General features: G+C 48.0%; 1 protein-coding gene across 3 annotated transcripts in view; it reads left to right on the top strand.

Moving 5' to 3' along the window:
* The window catches only part of DHRSX (dehydrogenase/reductase X-linked), a 138597-nt gene extending 122346 nt beyond the window's left edge, over positions 1-16251 (top strand). The window contains exons 9-10 of one of the 3 annotated variants that reach the window (XR_011434936.1): positions 12124-12180; positions 12994-16251. The gene's annotated coding sequence lies outside the window, so the exon portion shown is untranslated. Of the gene's footprint in view, positions 1-6198; positions 8042-12123; positions 12181-12993 lie in introns of those variants that run through there. The other 2 variants (XR_011434940.1, XR_011434937.1) reach the window with 2 other exon arrangements.
* The last annotated feature ends 2378 nt before the right edge of the window (positions 16252-18629 follow it).

Genomic DNA, 18629 nt, shown 5'->3' with positions numbered 1-18629 from the left:
CTTTTTTATGGCTGAGTAATATTCCATTGTGTGTGTATATATACCATGTATATATTTATACCATATATATGTTTGGTATTTATATATATATATACACACACCATATATACACCATATATATACACCATATATATATACACCATATATATACACCATATATATATACACCATATATATACACACCATATATATATACACCATATATATATACACACCATATATACACCATATATATATATACACACCATATATATACACCATATATATATATATACACCATATATATATACACACCATATATATATATACACACACCATATATATACACCATATATATATATATACACCATATATATATATACACCATATATATATATACACACACCATATATACACCATATATATACACCGTGGTGTATATATATATATACACCATATTTATACTATATATATATATACACACCATATATATATATACACCATATATACACCATATATATACACCATATATATATATATATACACCATATATATACACACCATATATATACACACCATATATATACACCATATATATATACACACACACCATATATACACCATATATATATATATACACCATATATATACACACCATATATATATATACGTCCTCCAACCGAGACCGTCATGGCGGGCGAATGCAGGACAGAAGGCCACCCGTCCCCTGAGCGTCACACATCCCCACCGTTCCTGTCCCGCTCACCCGCATCCTTCCGCGCTCGTGCCGAGACGAGGCTGCCCGGGACCACCCAGCCCACGGGGCACCCGGGTTTCTTCCTCACGTCTCCTGTGGAAAACACGGTGGGACACAGCGATGGTAGTCACCAATTCCATTTCTACAACTATTCGGTTATTTATTCCACTTCTGCAACTATTCAGTTATTTATTCCATTTATACAACTACTTAGTCATTGGAAGAACTAAATATGGAGGGGGAAAAAAACAGAAAAACAGCAGAAATGTTAGGTAAGGGCATTACAATGCTAGGGTCAAGAGTGCCCCCCCCCGCCATCATTCACATCCACCCGGAACCTCAGAATCTGCCCTGATTTGGAAATGAAATCTTTGCACATTGGGAACATCCTACAACACACCCTGTCTATGCAGCAAGGGGAGCTGTTTGGGGCGAGGGATGAAGACCTCCCCGGTGGGGCCTGGTGGTTGACTCCTTGACGTTGAAATAGGACGATTCCGATGCGGGTGGTTCCCAAGATGAACCCGGAGGGCAAGGAGCCATTTTCAAGCCATCTCGGACCCTCCCGTCCAGGTGGCGGTCTGCTGGTGAATTGTCCTCCCACCAGTTCACGCCCCCAGTTGACCCATCTCTGGTCATAGTCGGAGAAGCATAAGCACCAAGTGCGTTCTTGTCGCCCACGCGCCAACGGGATCATTTCAGCAGACACCGACAGACTTCATGGAGACAGCGGGTGGCTATAGAATGTCGGAGCAACCAACTGTAGATCCTGCACACCCGACATGATTAATGGCGGAGGAAGTCTTTGCAGAGACAAATGGGGTCGTTTCCCCAGAAGACAGGCCATCTGGCTGCCTTTGGAACCAACAAAAACAAGAATCGTCCCCGGCGCTCTGTGTCTTGGTCATCTGGGGCTCCCATCATCTTTAGGGGACATTTGGTCCCGTCCAGAACGTCCATGAGACGCTTGGTCCATGATATATCTGGTCTACACCAAAGGTCCTTGAAATCTGGTCCCGTCCAGAGCGTCCATGAGACGCTTGGTCCATGATATATCTGGTCTACACCAAAGGTCCTTGAAATCTGGTCCCGTCCAGAATGTCCATAAGACACTTGGTCCATGATGTATCTGGTCTACACCAAAGGTCCTTGAAGTCTGGTCCAGTCCAGAACGTCCATGAGACGCTTGGTCCATGATCTATTGGGTCTACACCAAAGGTCCTTGAAATCTGGTCCAGTCCAGAACGTCCATGAGACGCTTGGTCCATGATATATCTGGTCTACACCAAAGGTCCTTGAAATCTGGTCCCGTCCAGAGCGTCCATGAGACCCTTGGTCCATGATATATCTGGTCTACACCAAAGGTCCTTGAAATCTGGTCCCGTCCAGAATGTCCATAAGACACTTGGTCCATGATATATCTGGTCTACACCAAAGGTCCTTGAAGTCTGGTCCAGTCCAGAACGTCCATGAGACACTTGGTCTATGATCTATTGGGTCCACACCAAAGGTCGTTGAAATCTGGTCCCGTCCAGAAGGTCCATAAGACACTCGGTCCATGATCTATTGGGTCTACACCAAAGGTCCTTGAAATCTGGTCCAGTCCAGACATCCATGAGACGCTTGGTCCATGATATATCTGGTCTACACCAAAGGTCCTTGAAGTCTGGTCCAGTCCAGAGCGTCCATGAGACACTTGGTCCATGATATATCTGGTCTACACCAAAGGTCCTTGAAATTTGGTCCCGTCCAGAACGTCCATGAGACACTTGGTCCATGATCTATTGGGTCTACACCAAAGGTCCTTGAAATTGGTCCTGTCCACATTTGATCCACATCAATAGGTCCTTCGTATCTGGTCATACTTGGTTCTGTCCAAAACGTCTATGGAGACATTTGTTCTGCCCCAAAAGGTCCTTCGTATTTCGTGCTCCTCTAAGACCATTTGGCGTGGACTGAATACTCTCATGGCCTGCGCTCACTGCCTCCCGTTTCTGCAAACGCTCCCTCCTTCCTCGTGTCGTCTTCCACCATCTTGTCTCCACAAGTCGCTGCCCGTCTTCCCGAGGGCAAATTCTTGTCAAGATTATGACCCCTCCCTTCAGGTCCAAACTCCAATTAAAACGACCGGCTGTTCAAACAGGGGGAAATTAGTGTCCACCCTGAAAAGCAGCTTGGGGTGGCGCTCCGATACCCAAAACGTGGAAGGGTGTTAGCTGGACGTGGCTCAGCATAAAACAGAGCAAAACACAAACCAGAGTTATCGAAAAAGGAAGAACAGATTTTAGTTAAAAAAAAAAAATATATATATATATATATATGATACATAAGATTTCCAAGATTCAGAGGAAATTGGAACATTGGATTCTAAGAAATGAGCAAACTGACATAATGGTCTGCACAAAATAGAAAAAAAATACCATGACTGCTGAGTTAAAAATATCGATGTGGGCAGTTTGCACTCTGAGAAATCAAATTTTGGGAAAACAGAAAACCGACAATGAGAGAATGTTTCCGGCATGCAGAGGAAAGCATAAAACGCTGGGGGGAAAGCAAAATAAGAGGAAAATAGCGATATTGAGATAATTTCCGAAATCCAACTTGTGAGAAGGAGCATTTTCTCCCAAGGAATTTGGGATCGAGGGGTCGGAAGCGATCATTATAGAAATTGCAGAAGATGAGTATGGTCAGACGTAAAAACTGAAAAGTGACGATACGCGGAGTTCTCAGTGAAAACTGGAAAGAGAACCAGTTCTGGACATATGGTGGTGGCATTTGTCCAAAAAAAAAAAGATAAAATAAAATTCCACAAATATTCACTCTGTTTCACTCCATCATCGTGCAGGGCTGGAAAGTCACCTGGCAGATGGGAAACCGATTTCTACGTAAACGAGTGAATATTGCCCGGAAATAGATTTCTCCCCTAAATCAGGCTGTTTTGGGCACGGTCTCGATTCTCGCCTCCAGAGCCATCAGACGATGTCAAGAGGCTTTCTTCTTAATCCAGACGTCAAAAAACATCAAAAAAAAAAAAAAAAAACAAGAGTGAGACATTATAATTCTCAAATATTTTAGCTCAACTCAGGGGGCACCCGGCTCAAACCCGTGTTCGGATCCATCGAGCCGTGTGGGACAGGAACCAATACCCTTAACGGGGATTTTCTGACTTTGGGACCAAACGGTTTGCGTATTCCTTCTCTGAGGGACGAAAACGAGATTAGTCGATCGAAATCTGTTCGATTTGGTGCTCCTCCGAGCGTGGGAAACGCCGTTCCACGACAAAATTTAGAATATGGGAAGTCTTTTTAAGAATTAGACTATTTGCTAAAAATCCCTTTACCTGGCGCGTGCCACCAAAAATTGTGCTTCTTCGAGAAAGAGGCCCGAGGCGAGCGATGGTGGGAACCCGGCGTCCGCGACTCGGCTGAAATGTCTCATCTTTTGTGATTTCAGAAATTTCAGCGTTGTCCCTTTACCTCATGGAGGACCCTACTCAGTAGTTAGAAAGCGGAACTGTGATCAAGACGAGTGGGAGGAGGAGGAGGAGGAGGAGTTGTAGGAGTAATAGCAGGAGTAGTAATTGCCATTGGAGTATCTAGTAGTTGTAGGAGTAGTAATAGTAGGAGTAGTAACTGTCATTGTGGTAGCTAGTAGGAGTAGGAGTAGGAGTAGTAATAGTAGGAGTAGTAATTGTCATTGTAGTAGTAGTAGGAGGAGTAGGAGTAGTAATAGTAGGAGTAGTAATTGTCATTGTGGTAGCTAGTAGTAGTAGGAGTAGTAGGAGCAGTAATAGTAAGAGTAGTAACTGTCATTGTAGTAGCTAGTAGTAGTACTAGCAGTAGGAGGAGTAGTAATAGTAGGAGTAGTAATTGTCATTGTAGTAGTAGGAGTAGGAGTAGGAGTAGTAATAGTAGGAGTAGTAATTGTCATTGTGGTAGCTAGTAGTAGTAGGAGCAGGAGTAGTAATAGTAGGAGTAGTAATTGTCATTGTGGTAGCTAGTAGTAGTAGGAGTAGTAGGAGCAGTAATAGTAGGAGTAGTAACTGTCATTGTGGTAGCTAGTAGGAGTAGGAGTAGTAGGAGCAGTAATAGTAGGAGTAGTAACTGTCATTGTGGTAGCTAGTAGTAGTAGGAGCAGCAGTAGTAACAGTAGGAGTAGTAACTGTCATTGTAGTAGCTAGTAGTAGTAGGAGTAGGAGTAGGAGTAGTAATAGTAGGAGTAGTAACTGTTATCGTGGTAGCTAGTAGTAGTAGTAGCAGTAGGAGGAGTAGTAATAGTAGGAGTAGTAATTGTCATTGCAGGAGCAATAGTCACAATAGTGGCACGAGTTGTAGGAGTGACACTCATTATAGGAACAGTCGTAGCAGCCGTAGTTATGGTGGTTTGACTAGAAGGAGCATCTGCAGCAGTAGTCGTCACAGTTGTAGCACTCATACAAGTGTACTAGTACTCATAGTTGTAGTAGCAGGAAGAATAATGACTGCAGCAGGTGTGGTACTAGGAACAGCAGTCGTCGTAGTACTCATAATTGCTGTGGTGACAGCAGTTGTAGCAGTCATAATAATGGTGGTAATACTCGCAGCCGTGGTAGTCTTGGTAGTAGCAGTCATTGCTGTAGTTGTAGTAGTAGTGCTAATTGTTACAGTAACAATAGTTGTAGCAGCGGTTGCAACCGTAGCACTGGTACTAAGAGTAGTAGTAATAAGAGTAGTAGTAGCAGTGATTGTTGCAGTACTAATTGTTGTCGTAACATTGGTGGTAGTAGTAGCAGGAATTGTGGTAGCGGTTGGAATAGTGGTACTAGTAATTGTGCTCATAAAGTAATAGCTAATAGAGTTTATGTATCTATTGCATTTATATATGTTTATATTGTATTACATGTGTAATATAAGTATATACGTGTATATTGTAACCATTTATTATAATACATTGTATAATTGTAATGCATACAGTTGTAACAATATATATGCATATATTACAATTGCATGTAATACATACAATTGTATGCATTACAGTTATACAATCATACAATGTATTACAATTATAGTACATCTGTATATTATACACATACACATATACACAATATATAATTTGTGTATGTGCATATGTTTAATATATATATACTTTGTGCTCATAAAATAATAGCTAATATAGGTTATGTATCTATTGCCCGTATTTATGTATACATTGTATTACATGTGTAATATATGTATATACATGTATATTGTAACAATTTATTATAATACATTGTATAATTGTAATGCATACAGTTGTAACAATATATATGCATATATTACAATTGCATGTAATACATACAATTGTATGCATTACAATTATACAACCATACAATGTATTACAATTATATTACGTATGTATTACAATGTAGACATATATTTTATATATATATATGACTCCAAATCTCTCTGCAAAAATGAGAAAGAATAAATTCCTGTTGTTTCCAGCCACCCAGCTTGGGGCAGTTTGTTCCGGCGCCCCGGGGAGACAAATACACAAGCTAAACGTCTCAGAAGAGGGAAATAATAATTAATTCAAGTAATTCGCAGCAAGGCTGCAGGATCGAACTCGGCAATGAACATGCGTGTGATGAGAAACCTGAAAAAAGTCAGGACACAGATTTTTGGAAGAGCGTGCCCACATCCAGGGGCTCACGAATCTCTGTTTATGGGGAAACCCTCTGAGCAGGCGGCACAGCCTGCTTGCACGATGGCTAGGGTGCCTCTTGCAAAGCACCATGGGAACGCTGCTCTCCCAGCCTCCTCCTTGCACCAAGTCACTGACAAGGTCCGCGACGGGCAGCAAAAGGAGCCTGACTGTAGAAACACCAGCCAGAGCCGATGAAGGGCTTGCTGAGTTCCAGCGGACGCATTAAACTTTCAGAACATGGCTCCCACCTCGATGATGCCAGGGTCCTCCTGTGCCATCGCCCGGTGACAATCGTTGCAGGAACAAAGAGTCTAATTGCTTGCCAATCTTCCTCTCTCTCTCTCTTTTTTTTTTTGTTGAAGAAGATTGGCCCTGAGCTAACATCACTTGCCAATCTTCCTCTTTTTTCTTTTTTTTTTTTTTTGGTGAGGAAGATTGGCCCTGAGCTAACATCACTTGCCAATTTTCCTCTTTTTTTTTTTTTTTGGGGGGGGGAGGAAGATTGGCCCTGAGCTAACATTGCTTGCCAATTTTCCTCTTTTTTCTTTCTTTTTTTTTTTTTTGGTGAGGAAGATTGGCCCTAAGCTAACATCACTTGCCAATTTTCCTCTTTTTTTTTTTTCCTCCCCAAAGCCCCAGGACGTACTGGTATATCCTAGTTGTAAGTCCTTCTAGTTCTTCTCTGCGGGACGCCACCACAGCATGGCTTGATGAGCGGCATGTAGGTCCACACCCAGGATCCGAACCTTGAACCCAGGGCCACCAAAGTGGAGTGTGCAAATTTAACCACTCCGCCACCAGGCTGGCCCCAAGCATTGCTCTAACATGACTAATGAACGGCCCGGGGTGGGTGCACACCCTTGAAACTTCACCGTGCACCGCCATTCAGGTTGTTGATTGCACACAGACCCTGCCTTCTGGGACCCAGAGAAGACAAGTCTCATTTCCACAAGGACAATGTTAATTCCAGCTCGTCCACTGGCCGTATACTTGCATTTTAAAAAATTCACCGATTTCCCAAAATGGCACAAATTGCAAAGCGCCTCGAAAGTCCTCATTTCCCTTCAAACGGAGACGTCTGAAGACATTCGATTCCGGCAATTAGAAAATATGTCTTAAGAGCCACGCGGTATTTAGGGTTTTATGGCCGCATCATGAGTGACAGCAGCCTGGACTTCCGTTCAAAGATGGGGCCGCGTGAGTCCAGGAGTCTTGTCGGTCTTCACGTCCCGTCCAGCTCCGTCCTACGTGCAATTTAGCTGAGAAGCGGGGGACCCGGTCGTGGGCGTCTCACTTGCTGTTTGTTTCCCACCAGGCGACCTTATTTGAAAGAGGGAGGGGGGCTGGCCCTGTGGCGCAGCGGTTAAGTGTGCATGTTCCGCTTCAGCGGCCTGGGGTTCACGGGTTCAGATCCCGGGTGGGGACATGGCACCGCTTGTCATGCCATGCTGTGGTAGGCATCCCACATATAAAGTAGAGGAAGATGGGCACAGATGTTAGCTCAGGGCCAGTCTTCCTCAGCAAAAAAAAAAAAAAAAAAGAGGAGGATTGGCAGCAGATGTTAGCTCAGGGCCAGTCTTCCTCAGCAAAAAAAAAAAAAAAAAAAAGGAGGATTGGCAGCAGATGTTAGCTCAGGGCCAATCTTCTTCTTCTTCAAAAAAATAAGTTGTCACACTCCCCCATCGGGCTTCACCCCTTGGGAAAAGAACCAGATAAACTTACTCGTTTTTGAGCCAAACACCCAAAATGAATGAAGATCTCAGGAATTTCAATGAGGGTAAGCGGCTTAGCCAGCCGTTTTTATTGAAATGAGGATAATGATGACGATTCTGCGTCTGGAGCCGGAATCGAGTTCTTATCTCCTAAAAACAGGGGTTTTCAGGGGTTTTTCATTCTGCTTTCTGTTTTTATAATCCCTCCCCGTCACTGGCACGTCCGTAAATGAACACGGCCCAGAACGCAGAAACCCTTTGACCAAAAAAATTCTGTGCAAAGAGCCGGGAGGATTTCTAAAATCCTGTCTCTCGCTGCCAATCTTCCTCAAGGAGGAAAAAAAAAAAAAAAAAAACCCCGCAGTTCAGAACTGAATCTGACACTTCTGTCTGCCGTGACCTTAAAATTTGGCGAAGCCCAAATTCCTCCCGGGCGGCGTAGGGTTGACGCGTGTCTGAAAGCCGGGTCCTTCCCTGACTCGGGAAGGCAGCCTGGCTGCTGACGTAAAGGGGTGACACCCGGACCAGCGGCCGGCTCTCCGAGGCCTTCAGGAGAGCAGGAGAGAAACGTCGCTGCACTCGTGGATGGGGCCCGATGGAACAGAGACACCTAGGTCCCCCTGACGGATGCGCTGGGCCTCCACATCTGATGTTGGCAGGAGGTGAAGAAAATCCGTGCACCCCGGGGCGAGTCTGTGCCACTTGCCTGGGAGATGGGAACTCTGTGCTTTGTGCAACACGATCTATTCCAAGAACCCTACAATCAGGGAAAAAAATGGGCTGATGACACACCAGCCAGATGCGTGTTTAATGGCCCCAGAGAAGCAGAACCGATACAATGGAATACTACTCAGCCCTGAAAAAGGATAAAATCGACCCGTTCGCAACAACACGGATGGACCCTGAGGGAATGATGTTAAGTGGAATAAGCCAGATAGGGAAAGACGAACACTGTGTGATTTCACTCGTATGTGGAAGATAAACTAACACACGGACCAAGAGAACAGATGAGTGGTGACCAGAGGGGAACGGGGTTATGGGTGGGCACAAGGGGTGACAGATAAAAACTCGACTGTTGGTGATGAGCATGATGCCACCTACACAGAAACGGATATATAATAATATATAATAATGTCCCCCCAAAAGGACACCACGCTGTAAACCGATGTGACCTCGATCGGATAAAATTTTTAAAAAGCCGCATCTATCTTCTCGGCGACTATTTCTACCCCAAGTGGGCCCCTTCATCCCATTGGCAGAAAGAAAAAAAACGAAAAAAAAACAACAAAAAAATGGAAGCTCCCGGGATGAATCTGGCTCAAAAGAAGAAAAACGGTGGCAGAAGAGAACGGGGGTCCGGGTGCAGAATTTCCAGGGGTCCGTCTGCCTCTAAATAGGAATCTAAAAGCATCGGGGCCCTGATTTCCAATTGCACCCCCAAAAATCTGCAGCGGAGCATTGGTACAAGGAATTTAAAACAGCGATCATTAGGGATGCCCCAAGGTCAACACTTTTATGAAAAAACCCTGAATTTTCCCCCAAGCCATCAGTGTCCATCAGCCCCGCTCAGCGGCCCCCTAAACCCCAAAACCGACCCAGCCCCTGGTCAGCATCTGATGCAACAGCAGCATCTGCTCGGAGCCCAGCCGCTCACAGGAAGTGCTCCCTGGGAGTGGGCGGGGCTTCCTGCTGTCAATCATGTCGCCAGCCTCCCAGGGGAGCTGGAAGGAAGGCCAGAGGAGCGACTTTTGTCTGGTCTTATTGCAGGGGGCTGAGTGGCGGCCCCCCAAAAATATGCCCACATTTGAATCCCCAAACGTGTACGGGACTTGGAAGCAGGGTCTTTGCACCGTGCAGCTTGCACACCCTTTCCACAGCCTGCACCTGCCATTCATGTCCCGACCCCAGGACCCTTGCACGGGACCTGGTTTGGAAGCAGGGTCTTTGCAGGTGTGATGAAGGGAAGGATGGAGAGGAGGGCTTCCTGGAGGAGGCGGCCCTAAATGAAGGATGGAGAGGAGGGCTTCCTGGAGGAGGCGGCCCTGAATCAAGGATGGAGAGGAGGGCTTCCTGGAGGAGGCGGCCCTGAATCAAGGATGGAGAGGAGGGCTTCCTGGAGGAGGCGGCCCTGAATCAAGGATGGAGAGGAGGGCTTCCTGGAGGAGGCCGCTCAACGCGCACACTTGCCTCCTCGCTCCGCCATACTTACCGGCGAGAAGACGGGATCAATTTAAAGTCATTTCCGTTTACTTTGGCTATATTTGCATTTCATATTGCAATATTTCGGAGGCTCGACTTGCCCGTTCCCAGCGCCTCGCATTGATCTTTATATCAAAAAGGCTGAATTTATTTTTGCAAAAATGATCCCGAATTCTTCAAAGCGATGTCTCTCTCTTTTTTAATTTTTTTTTTAATTTTTTTTAAATGAGTCAGTCCCAGGGCATCCCTCTGGCCTTCTGCCCCAGTCCGGGTGTCTCGGGATCAATTATCCATCAGACGAGCTCGTGGACCGTTTCCCGGGATGAAGTTGGAGAGCCTGACCCATCACAGCAAAGGATGCAGCCCGGGCCCGGACAGACGGACAGACGTCTTGCGCGTGGAAAGGGGGCTTTGCTTTTTCTCCAGCCCCCGGCGGGAGGATTTGCTGACGCCCTGGAGAAAAGCAGAGAATCGCATTTTCCCTCCTTTTCCTCTGTGGCGGGGACGAGGGGTCCGCGTGAGCTCTGTGACCTTGAGACGACCTTGAAGGCAGCAGGACGCGCTCCCCAGAATTCCCCTGTGCCCCTCGGGGCCTCCTTGTCTCCCGGGCTGCAGCGCCTTCCAAGAACCCCGAGATTCGAATAATCCCCATGAAGCCTCCGCAGAAAGCGACTTGCATTTTCAGGGCACCAATCAAGGCCGACGTGACAAATGGTCAGGAAAGCGTGTTCTCGGGGACAACAACGTTGCTTCCGGTTCCACGAGCTGAGACAGTTGATGTTTCTTTTTTTTTTTTTTTGCAACAGAAAATTTGATTTATCTTTTTTTTTTTGCAACAGAAACATTTATCTTTTTTTCTTTTTTGCAACGGAAACATTTGATTTGTTATCCTTTTTTTGCAACAGAAACATTTGATGTATCTTTTTTGCAACGGAAACATTTATCTCTTTTTGCAACAGAAACATTTGATGTATCTTTTTTTGCAACAGAAACATTTGATGTTATCTTTTTTTTGCAACAGAAACATTTGATGTATCTTTTTTGCAACAGAAACATTTGATTTGTTATCCTTTTTTTGCAACAGAAACATTTGATGTATCTTTTTTGCAACAGAAACATCTTTTTTTGCAACAGAAACATTTGATGTATCTGTTTTTGCAACAGAAACATCTGATGTTATCTTTTTTTGCAACAGAAACATTTGATGTATCTTTTTTTTGCAACAGAAACATTTGATTTGTTATTTTTTTTGCAACAGAAACATTTGATTTATCTTTTTTTGCAACAGAAACATTTGATGTATCTGTTTTTGCAACAGAAACATCTGATGTTATCTTTTTTTGCAACAGAAACATTTGATGTATCTTTTTTTTGCAACAGAAACATTTGATTTGTTATTTTTTTTGCAACAGAAACATTTGATTTATCTTTTTTGCAACAGAAACATTTGATGTATCTGTTTTTGCAACAGAAACATCTGATGTTATCTTTTTTTTGCAACAGAAACATTTGATTTATCTTATTTTGCAACAGAAACATTTATCTTTTTTTGCCACAGAAACATTTGACTTGTTATCTTTTTTTGCAACAGAAACATTTGATTTATCTTTTTTGCAACAGAAACATTTGATTTATCTTTTTTTTTGCAACAGAAACATTTGATCTTTTTTTTGCAACAGAAACATTTGATTTATCCTTTTTGCAACACAAACGTTTGATTTATCTTTTTTGGCAACAGAAACATTTCATTTGTTATCTTTTTTTTGGTAACAGAAACATTTGATTGATCTTTTTTTTTTTTTTTTGCAACAGAAACATTTGATTTGTAACCAAAGCGTATTTAATTGCATCCGTCTACGCTCCCTGCAGGTAAGCATTTGTGATATGTCAATGGAACCCTAAAGAATAAATATTTTTGCTTTTTTTCCTTTTGGTGCCATTTTTCTCCTCGGGAAGGTGGAGCAAGTAGAGATATCCACGGGTCCTTGCGGCGCATTTCATTAGAGAAACATAGTCCCCCTGGGGTTTTCAGGAGATTGCGTGGATGACAGACACGACGCACAGCGGCGAGTTCATGCATAAGGGCCCCCTTCCGTGCGCGCACAAGCAGTGGCGGAAATAATAGGTGGAAGTTGCTCATTTGGGGGCCGTTATGCTTGGAGGGAGATTTCTTGCATAATTCACATGAGCAGAGGGACTGGGGGCCCCAAAATGCACCTCTGTTAGGGCCCCCCAAGGAGACCCCGAGGCAAGAGCCAGACATTCATTTTAAAATTAGAGGGGCGGGCCCGGTGGTGCTGTGGTTAAGTTTGCACATTCTGCTTCTCGGCGGCCCGGGGTTCACTGGTTCGGATCCCAGGTGTAGACACGGCACCGCTTGGCAAGCCGTGCTGTGGTAGGCGTCCCACGTATAAAGTAGAGGAAAATGGGCATGGATGTTAGCTCAGGGCCAGTCTTCCTCAGCCAAAAAAAAAAAAAAAAAAAGAGGATTAGCAATAGTTAGCTCAGGGCTAATCTTCCTCAAAAAAGAAAAAAAAAAAAAAAACCATATTGCAGACTTGCAATTAATAGAAACCAACGAGACAGCATCAGAACACAAGCCTTGATTCTCCCTCACCAGAAAAGTTACCTACGCTTTAATTTAATTTCTCTTTCCACCCTGCATCCCCGTTTTGTTTGCAGGCGCCATCGACGGCGGTCACGCAGTCCGAGTCCCTCCGAGCTGGCCTGACGGATGCTCCTGGCTGCAAACCCGGGCCGTCGCAGCCTGCCTGGACCCGGGGAGTTTTCTTGGTCGTTATCATGAAGCATTCAAAGGTTCCTCGCTCAAAGACGTGTGGGGGATGTTGACACCACGCTCATACGTACTGCGAACGTCGGGGAGGAGAGGGTGCAGATTTCCGAAATTAGATCAGATCACGAACCCCTCTGGGAAACACTGTGGTGCCCACGGAGCTCGGCTCCAGGGCCCTGGGGTGGTGGTCAGGGTCACACATGGGGGGGCGGAGCCTGGGGGTGCACAGACGTCGGGGGGCCGGCCGTGCTTCTCTGCACCATGGACGCGGCCCTCTCTCCCCTCCCACACGGCCGGGCTCCAGCAAGGGCTGGACGCACCCGGCTCCTGCCCACCAACCGCCCCGGGCAGAGGGAGGGGACCTGCAGGTGCCCCCACATATGTACACACATGTGCATATATACATCTATACGCATGTGTGCATGCATGCAAACACAGGAGTGTGCACACACAAACACACATGTGCATGCATGCAAAAACAGGAGTGTAAACACACACGTGCATGCATGCAAACACAGGAGTGTGCACACACAAACACACACGTGCATGCATGCAAACACAGGAGTGTGCACACACAAACACACACGTGCGTGCATGCAAACACAGGAGTGTGCACACAAACACACATGTGCGTGCATGCAAACACAGGAGTGTGCACACACAAACACACATGTGCGTGCATGCAAACACAGGAGTGTGCACACACAAACACACATGTGCGTGCATGCAAACACAGGAGTGTGCACACACAAACACACATGTGCGTGCATGCAAACACAGGAGTGTGCACACACAAACACACATGTGCATGCATGTCCATGCACAGACATCTGCTCACACACGTACCCACACAAAAACATGTGCACACACATGCACATACACAGTTGCATACACAAATACACATGCATACGCAAACACACGTACTCAAAGATGCATGCAGCAACATAAGCACCATGCACAAAAAAAAATCACACATACACACAGGTTCATACACACATACAACACACGTGTATTCACAAATGCAAGCATACACTAACACGCATGCATTCACAAATATGCACATATACAACATGCATGCATTTGCAAATATGCACATGCACAAACGTGTGCATTCACACATGCACTCACATTCAACACACATGCATTCATACACACACACATATACGAGGGCACATGCTTACACATATACAAACATGCATGCATTCACAAATACACATAGAGAAAGACACATGTATGCACAGATACATACACAACATGCAAACACACATGCACACACAAACGTATACATAGACACATGCACACATGTATGCAAACACATATGCGTGCACACGCCCCAACACACATGCACACACACCGCTTGGTTACAGAAAACCTATTTTCAGAGACCAGAAACCCCAAGCGTCACCTGCCACGTGCAGAAACACTCAGTGGGGATTTGACACCATGGTTGACCCCACAAATTCTTCCCAGGGGCAGAAAACCTCTTGCCAGAGGGGTGGGCGTCCGGCCGTGAGTGCAGGGCCCTGTCGTGGAGACAGAGCCCGCCTGGCTGGCACGTTTTTACAACCAGGTCCCGGGCGAGTCTCACGGCAGGACTCGGGGGCTCGGTGACCGCGTGAGCCATGGGCACGACTGTAAGTGGAAGTTACCCTGGGTCCTTGGAGGGGCCGGCACGGGCTCGAGAAGGGGGAGCCGCAGGCAGACAGCAAGCGCTCTGCAGCCCGAGGCCCTGGACCCCGGGATCTGTGACTCAGCGCACAAAGGGGCTGCCAGGTTCCAGCGGGATGAGGCATCCGACTGTTTTCCAGCCATTGGAGAAGCACAGAGTGTGCAAGCAAGAACGGACTTCCCCGCGGCCGACCAGCCCCCGGCCCCGACCCCACGCTGAGCTGCCCCTTGTTCTGTGTCCGCGGCTCCCGCGTCCCGGCATCAGGGTCCCTGCCCAGATCCTGTGTGTGACTCCACAAATGCAGCCACGACCTTTTGAGCTGGTGGCATTCCCCGGATGGGATGCTCCCAGGTCCCGGGGGGGACGCGTCTCAGAGATGCTCCCGGGTCCTGGAGGACACACGCCCGGGCTGTGGGCCTGGCCAGAGTCTTGCTTTAAAAGATTTACAGACCTCTGGAGCTGACCGAGAAAGAACTCGCTGAAGTGAACGCTCCAAGAAGTGGGAGGTGGGCGGGGTTCTCTGTGCTTATTTACAGCAGAGACAATTATGCCTCTTATTCCTAATTTGCATTCGCCCTTTACGTGGGGGGGAAAATGGTGACTCGATGCTTTTGCACTTTGCACTTTGCACTTGTTCTCAGGAGACCTAACCTTGACAGGGACAAAGACATCCACTGGGGGGTGACTCCTGTCCATCCACGGCCTGGACGGAGCTCCCATAAGCTGCCCCACGCCGCCATCTGCTGGCAGACGGGCACCCCGGCCTGGCCCCAAGGTGGGGGGGGGGTCCACGCGTCGCCACGGCAACAGGAGGAGGACGATCCCCCCCCACAAGGCTCTGGGCTGTCCTGGAACGGGCTCGGCCCTCGAGCTGGACCCACGCGGGGAGCACACGTGCTCTGACCGGCAGCTTCTTCGGCACCATCTTCCCTCTGAGCGTCTTCTCAAGAAGGTCCTTCCGAGACGTGCTCATCCCCGTACGCCGCCAACCCCGGGGGGGGAGAACCGGACCCTCAAAAAAAGCCGGCCTCCTATTCCGTGTCTGGACGGCGCTGATGGTTGCACAACGGGAAGGCGCTCAAGGGCACAGAACTGGGCCTTAGAGACGGCTAAGATGGTAAATTTGAGGCTATGCTTCTTTCGCCGCAATAAAAAGGAATTCAAAATCAATCGACATTCGTCGGTGAAGTGAAATCGGTCAGAGAAAGACCAAGACGGTGTGAGCTCGTTGCTATGCGGAATCTGAAAAGGTAAACTGAGCTCACAGGCACAGGGCACAGATCGGTGGGTGCCAGGGGTGGGGGTGGGAGAAAGGGGTGAAGTCTGGCAAAAAGGATAAATTTCCAGTTATAAAATGGATAAGTCCAGCGTGGGGACTACAGTTAACACCATCTTATAGTATATTTGAAATGTGCTGAGACATTAGATCTTAAAAGTTGTCATCGCAAGAATAAAAAAAAATTGCAACTACGCACGAGGATGGATATTAACTCCATTTATTGCTCTGATCACGTGACAAGAAACGCGAACATAGAATTATTACGCGTCCCCCTGAAACCAACAGAATGGGAGATGTCCATTCTAGCTCAATAAAATAAGATAAAAAGAAATAATTATCATTTCATCCTAAAGGTCACAACGAGATGAGCCTGCACGGATTCCCGAACCCGTCTGTCTCGTTTCCGTGAGAGGCGTCTCTTAGACACACCGCACGGTGCGAAAACGGGCTTTTTCAAACACCTGAAACGTCTACACGGTTCCTGAGTTTCCTGGTGCACCCGTGTCCTGGGGCGGGCATCACAAAGGACCCCGAACCGGGGGCTTAAACTCCAGGGATCCGTCCTCCCCCCGTCCTGGAGCCCAGAGTCTGAGGTCAAGGGTCGCAGGGCGGTGGAGTGAGCAGGACTTGTGGGGCTGGAATGCAGGCCTTATCAGGGCCTTAGGGTCCCCAGGGCGCCTGGAACAAAATCCTGCAAACTGGGTAGTTTGAACCCCAGGGGTCCACCCTCCCCAGTCCTGGAGCCCGGAGTCTGAGGTCGACGGTCACAGGGCCGCGCTCCCTCCGGAGGCTCCAGGGGAGGGTCCCTCCTGCCTCTTGCAGCGTCCGGGGCTCCAGGGTCCCCGGGCTGGTGGCCGCCTCCCTCCCGTCTCTGCCTCCGTCCTCACGGGGCTGCTCCCCTGCATCTGCGTGCGTCTTCTTGTTATAAGGACGCCCTCACACCCCTATGATCATTTAGGGCCACCCTAATGATCTCACCTGAAGTGGATTGCCTCTGCCAAGACCCTATTTCCCCAATGGGGTTGCAATCATAGGTTCCAGGGGTTAGAAGCCGGACCTATGTTGTTCGGGTCACAGTTCCTTGTTTTAACGATTATTCTGTTCTGTTTCTGTTCCCTCGTCTCCGAGTTGCAAAAAGCCTTTGGCAGAGAGGAAATAACATGCTGAAGCGCAGGCAAGAGGGAAAGAAGAAGTGGGCCCCCTGCCGCCATATTGGAAAAGCCCCCAAAAGGCATGGGCGTGCGATGGGCAGCGGGGTGACCCTTTCTTCCTTTGTAGCATCTACTGACTTTCCCAGGAGGGGCGAGATCCAGTGAGACGTCAAATGCCGGAGTCCCCCCTCGGTGGCTGCTGTAATCAATACCCGAGACGGAGCGGCTTAAACAAGACATTTCTTTTCCCCGGTTCTGGAGGCTGGACGTCCACGATCAAGGTGGCCGGGTCAGTGTCTGGCGGGGGGGGACCCGCTTCCTGGTTCACAGACGCCCCCTTCTCGCTGTGTCCTCACGTGGTGGACGGGGCCAGGGAGCTCTCCGGGGCGTCCTTTATGGGGGCACTGATCCCATTCATGGGGGCCCCACCCTCGTGACCCCATCTCATTGAGGGTTGGGGCTCCCACACGTGAATTTGGGGACACACACGTTCAGTCGCCAGCAGCGGCTACATGAAGACACAGGAGCACAGGTACGGGGGCAGGAGAGACGGACGGACAGACGCCCCCAGCCTGACCCTCCTTACTAGTCAAATGGCGTCAGGGATAAGCCACTGAGCTGAACGAGGCCACGCGGGAGGCCTGGCCGACGCTGGGTCACCACGAGTTTGTACCGTGACATCCCGTCATTGATGTAGACGTCCCTTGGAGCCAGGGTGCTGCCCACGGGGTGGCTCCTAACAGACGCCAGGAGGTGGACGCCCGGGCCCCAGATTCAGCCCAGAGAGGTCTGCCCACGGCCAGCGGCAGAGCAGGACTCAGGGTCAACGCGGCCCGGGCGGAGCCTGTGAAAAGCAGCTGCCACGTCCACAAATAAAGACGAAATCTCAACAAAGTGGCGCTCGCTGTGGCAGAGCCGGGAGAGGTGGGGCCGGGGCTGGAGGGTGGGGAGGTGGGGACAGGTTGGTCACAGGGTGACCCGCCTCTGGATTTTTATTTCTCTTTTTTTTTTAAAGATGGGCCCCCGAGCTAACAGCTGTTGCCAATCTTTTTTTTTTTTTTTTCCTCCTTCTGCTCCCCAAATCCCCCCAGTACGTAGTTGCATATTTTAGTTGTGGGTCCTTCTAGTTGTGGCATGTGGGACGCCGCCTCAGCGTGGCCTGACGAGCGGTGCCACGTCCGCGCCCAGGATTCGAACCGGCCAACCCCTGGGCCGCTGCAGCAGAGCGCACGTGAACTCAACCACTCGGCCACGGGGCCGGCCTCTCGACCTCCAGTTCTAAGAGGAATGAGTCCTGGGGGTCCCACGGTGCCTCCAGGGAACCCCGCTGTGTTGTGCACTTTAAATTCCCCAAGGGAGCAGACCTCAGGGCTCTCACCACAGAAAGTGAAAGGAAGAAAACGGTGGCTATGGGAGACGACGGAA

Source organism: Equus caballus, chromosome X (genome assembly GCF_041296265.1).
Source record: "Equus caballus isolate H_3958 breed thoroughbred chromosome X, TB-T2T, whole genome shotgun sequence".
Lineage (NCBI taxonomy): Eukaryota > Metazoa > Chordata > Mammalia > Perissodactyla > Equidae > Equus > Equus caballus.
The sequence above is the reverse complement of the archived record's forward strand: the minus strand, read 5'-3'. Positions and strand labels throughout refer to the sequence as shown.